Genomic DNA, 6,000 nt, shown 5'->3' with positions numbered 1-6,000 from the left:
GCAGTCTCTTTTCCTTCTTTCACCACACCCTGATTTGTTTTCTCCAAAGGTTACAAAAACATTCCTTCAACCATTTATTTTTTCACAACAAGTAACTATTTGCTTTTCTAATATTTTAACACGTATGTGTTGTGAGGAACTTGAGTTGCTATATTGCTATGTTGCTATAGAGATGCTATAGTCACACTAATCAAAACGCATAACTTTTGCTGTGTTTACTCATGACGTCAACACAAGGGCCACGACAACTGAGGCTTTTGGAGTAAAATACTTTAGTTTCCCGATTGGGTCCTATAAGTCATTATGTGTCCTTCCCTGATTTGTCACGTCATTCAACATGGATAATCAATTACAGTTGTTGCTGACTTTGTTGTCTATGCTAGTATCTGTTTTGCAGTAATCACTCCAATATGTTGATATTCTTGCTTTGAGACGAATAAACGACACAAAATAAACTCTTTTAAAATGAAAACGTATTGGTGTGCATGTAGTGTGAACAGAATTAATATAACAAGGGAATAGCTAATGCATAAGACTCAGGTTAAACTGGAACCACCAAACAAAGGCTGGCCTCAGCTGCTCTCTTATGTGTGACAGTGCAGGAAGGCCCAGGTAATCTTCCCAACCCCTAGACCTAACCCTTTTAGTTGTTTTTCCTTCCACAAAGAAAAACAGGTAAGGAAGCGTACAATTAAAATAAAGAAAAAGGCAAGCAGTATGAGATGTAGCCAGTGGGTAACAGCCGGATCATCAACCAGACAGAGCAGGCAGCTGCAAATCAAACCAATGAAAAAAAATGCTTTTATTTTTAACAAATTCAGTTTACTGGCCAGTTTAGACGCGGAAAGGCCTTTGACAGGATCTGTTAGCCCTTTCTGTACTGAGTGCTACGGTGGCCCAGAGGTGTCAGGCCAAATACAAAAGCCACAACACAAATACCATAGCCACAACACGAATACAAAAGTCACAACACAAATACAAAAGCCACAACGGAAGTGACCCACAACGGAAGTGAACGGCAACAGATGTTGACAATGAGGCGGATTGTTGCTGGCATTTTAGCATCCGTGTGCTGGCCGTCTCCGGGCAACATTAGCCCCAGTTAGCACAACAATAGATCAGCTGGCTTTTCTCGCTTGTTGTGTCGTTCCGAGCCGGGGCTGCTCCCCGAGCTCTGTACAACCATACCACTGTACACGCATACAGAGACCGGACAATAAAGGACAGTGCTTGGAGAAAAGTCAGAGAGGAAGTTGGACTACCTGCTAAGTTATGAAAATATGTGTCTGTTACTTGATTACAGCGGTCTGTTGTACTTTACTATGAACCACAGTAGCACACTCACAGCTGAGTTTCCCCACATACTGACTTGTTGAGTTTACTCGCTTTGACTCAAAGGAGTCATTGTAGGAATAGTGATATTATTCACATAAATTGAGTTTATAGGGGAGACAGTGGCCCTCATTTATCAAATGAACGTACGGCAGAAAAACGTGCGTACGACCATTTCCACGCAAACTTCGGCATTTATTAATTTGGACGTGAGCGGAAGCTACAATCAGGGGCCTCATGTATGCACAAAAACGTGGCGTACGTAATTTTCCACGCCAACGTTCAGATGTATCAAAAGTGAAATGACCGTGGAAATGTGCGGTGCCCCACGCCAGCTTCATGGCTGGGCTACGCACATTTCTACAGCTATTGTTCCTTTGGCGACACTTAGAGGCTGCTGGGAAACTGTTAATTATGTGAAAACAATTAGTCCTCAGAGTACTGTGCACATCAGAGACACATTAATGGACAATTAACACACACGTGTTTGCAATCATATCGATGGATATAAAAGCATGCGCAAAGTGATGAAAAAATGGCATTAACAATGGCAGCCTTGGCCTTGTTAGAAGACATCGTAAATGGTAATATCAGACGTGAGAGGGTTTTTAGAGAACGGGAAGCTCTGTTGACAAATGACGACAACTGGCCCATGAGTCGTTTCAGGTTGCCGAGGCCAGTGTTACTGGAGCTGTGCGCAGAGCTGCGGCCGGCCCTAGAACGAAACACAGCCAGGAGCCCGGGGTTGTCCGTGCCCACACACGGACAATCCCGAGAAGCCACCCCAGGTGCTGACCACTCTGGGGTTTCTGGCAACAGGAGCCTTCCAGAGGGAACTGGGCGACCGTTCAGGGGTGTGCCAGTCCACTCTGAGCCGAGCCATGCCAGCTGTGTGGGACAGGATCATAAGAATGTTATCCAGGTACATCATATTCCCATACAATGCTGCTGAACAGGCCAACATTAAAGCGCAATTTGCAGCAAGAGCCGGTTTCCCTAATGTAATCAGAGCTATTGACTGCACACATGTTGCTATAAAAGCGCCATCACAGGATGAATTTGTTTTTGTCAACAGGAAACATTTTCATTAAATTAATGTCCAAATAATATGTGATGCACAAATGCAGCTCACCAACATCGTGGCAAGGTGGCCTGGTTCAACGCATGACTCGTTCATTCTTACCAATAGCATGGTTGGTAACAGGCTGGAGGCTGGCACGGTGCGCGATGGGTGGCTTCTCGGTGAGTAAATAATATATCCATTTAATTGCGCCCCGAATTTAAACCAGCACAATGCCCATTTGGGCATGTGCATTCAAATATGTGTATTTGTTTATCCCTGGTGAAAATAGAGCGGCAGAGCTATCTAACAAGCCCTTTATTGTCTCCTTGTGTTCAGCATTTGTGTCAATAAACGCGTGCGTAAAGTTGGAAATGTCACACTGCAGTAGCCACGGCGCACTTCTGCAGTCATTAATATAAGTGTGATCAGTCTTGTCAATCCTTGTAATGAAGTTGTTTTGTCCTTCTGTTTATTTCCCACTAACGGTAGCAAGTGAAGGACACATGAATGTAATTATTACACTCAATGGCCCTCATTTATCAATCTAGCGTGAAAACAGGTGCAGATCAGAGCGCAGAATTGGTCGTACGACAGGACACATATGGAGAGAATTGTGTTCCTTTATTATTGAATCAAATAGAATAGATTTGAAACCAAAAAAGAGATTTGAGAGCAAAAAAGAGTAAGTGGCAATCAAATGGTTTTTTTTTGAGATCGAAACAAAACAGGTTGCAATTAGGGCTGTAAAAGTTAACGCGTTAATAACGCGTTAACGCAACATCCTCTTAATGCCGTTAATTTTTTTAACGCGCGATTAACGCTCGGTATAAAAAAACAAAAAACAAAACGCGCATTGAAAGATTTACGGCCGTCAGTGGCACCTGTAGTCTTGATCCAGAGGGTGGCAGAAAGGGAATCAGAAGAAGAAGCAGCAGGGTTGGCGGTTCGGGAAAAACACGGTGGACTGAAAAGTGAGGAAATTGAGAAAGGACTTACCGTAAAATACCAAATAATAGCCGGGGGGTTTAGTTGTTTCAATCACTTAACAGACCAAAAGGCAATTTGGGACAGGCGTTTAATTCCTTCCTCACAATAATCCTGGATGAAAATGTCACAAACTTCTCCAGCTTCTCTGTGAATTCTCTGGCATCCTTCGGCAAGTGAAGTTGTTGCGGCGGAGGAAACGATTCAGCCAACCAGCACTCGCTGCAAACTCCTCATCTCTGCTGTCACTCACGGTGGCGTACATTTGTTTCATCATCACCCTGATCATTTTGTGGGACACTCTCTCATGGCGTGCCCGTTTGCTGATAACTCATCCCCGCATGTTTATCTCAGGCTCCTCTCCAGCCTTCTTCCTTCCTCCAGCAGGCAGCCTGGTCCTGTTGCTGTCCTCCTCGGACAGACGCTCAAGCTCCGTTTCTCTCACTCTCTTCTGGTCGACAGAGAAACATCTAGCGACTGCTTCTCCCGAGTTGTCCTCTGCATATTTTACGACAGAAAGTTTGAATTTCAAGTGGTACTTTTTATTGTTTTGCTGCACCGGAGCCAAGGTGATCATCAGTGTGATACTGACTGACAGAAAGCAGCACACTGCGTGAAAAAGGCGAAGAAGAAAAACGTGCAGTGTCAGTGGACAGGTCTTCTTCCTTAATTTTTTTTTAAATAAAAAATTAGACCCGACATTTATTTGGAACCGGCGGTTATTTACCAAAATATACATCTGCACCGGCGTTTAAAGGGACCCTGTGGTTAATTGAAACCCGGATATTATTTGGTCATTTATGGTATGAACGGCAAACTACTTTCAAAACAGCCAGATGGTTCGGTCGATAGGACAAAAGTTATCTGCATGTACTATCGACATGAAATGAGTTACCATCGAAGTACATTGAGTCTCAAATATCAGTTGCAAGCCAAACACACGGCAGATGCAGAGAGCCCCCCCGCCAAAAGCAGACAACAAAAAAGGCCTTTTATTTTCCTGCATGATTTGAAGTGTTGAAAAAAAAAATATATAATGCAAGCATATTTGCCCTTTCTTATGTTGTTAAAAGTATTAAGAACATTAAAAAAATACATCAAGGTACATTTAGAACAGAAAAAAATGTGCCAAAAAAATTGCGATTAATTTGCGATTAATCGCGAGTTAACTATGGACAAAATGCGATTAATCGCGATTAAAAAAATTAATCGTTTGACAGCCCTAGTTGCAATTAAAAAAAAAATATGAGAGAACATATTTCTTCAACTTCAATCAAAATAAAACTGCAAGCAGTGATGAACGGGCCCTCGCAGTCCGGGGCATGCTGCCATCGACGTGCGCTGCCGTCGGGCTTACCCGCACAACGCCTTCCGTTCAAGTTTTTCCTATGCTTTGGTGGGCTGTTCCTCCTGTCCGTGTTAAAGACTGTCTGAAAAGGCCGGAAAGCTGAATGCAGTATATTATTAGTGTTGGAATAAGCAGTACAATGGTCCACATAACATTAGCAGAGGCAAAGCATGCTAAACAGCATGATGGCTTTACATACTGACTGTTAACCACAGCTGTGATTTGTGTTGTTGACCCAAAGAAATCAGAAATCACTCGTTTCAAATCGCAGGGGAAGTCACTGCGTTATTCGCGAAAAAGTTGGGCAGAGTCACAACTACACACATCTTGTTTTGTGCCACATTGGCAGGGCAGACACAACACGCAAATGGCAATCTTAGCAAATTGGCTTATTTGAAAATTGTCTGCTGTGGCTTACTACCACTGACTTATCCGTTATGTGGCTCTAAACATTACCCTTCAATTATGCCATGTTGTAATATGCAATTTGGACAAAGCTACTTGCAAATGCATTGTTATAACTGTACATAAATGAGTGTAAGATAATGATTCACTTGCTTTCTTTCAAAAATGTATGTATGGCTCTCTATGAATGTCAAGCTTTTGATCTAATTTCTGCTTTGTTTGCTAGTTTTTATTCCATGAAGTGCATGCTGCCAAAATTTTAAGTTTCAATAAGATCTGATAAATATGAGGCTGACTTCCTGTAATGGAATGGATTTATTCAGAGGTTAATCAGAGGTTCCTAAACAAACAGAATACATGTGACTTGAAAGACAACAATGCCATCTAGTGGACGACTTGTATCACTTGCACCATACATTCATGTGCTTCTAATCAAAATTGACCGCTTCCTGTTGGACTGAGAGTATGGGTCTAAAGAGTTATTTGTGCGTCTTGCCATTACACACATGCATGCCAAATTTCATTCATGTACGTGCATGTAGGAAGCCCAAAGTGACTGAGATAAAACTTACTTCATGTGTCCAGTGGGTGGCGCTATGGATATGACACAGATCTATTCATGGCGACTCCCTCTAGATTCCTGAGAGATTTGGCTGAGATAGGAAATAGTATGAAGAAGTTATTAGGACTTGATGCTTCATGACGAAGAAGGCGGGCACCGCCACTGCCAGCAGGTATGACGTAGGATAAAGATTTTCCTAGCGTGTCTTTGGCATGGTCCGAGGAGTATACTGACTGACTGTGAAGTCTGTGGTGTCCAATCTGCAGGAGGAAGATGTGAAAGTATGATGTCGGGCAGTATTTCATA

Source organism: Sparus aurata, chromosome 4, assembly GCF_900880675.1.
Source record: "Sparus aurata chromosome 4, fSpaAur1.1, whole genome shotgun sequence".
Taxonomy (NCBI): Eukaryota; Metazoa; Chordata; class Actinopteri; order Spariformes; family Sparidae; genus Sparus; species Sparus aurata.
Note: the sequence above shows the minus strand (reverse complement) of the source record.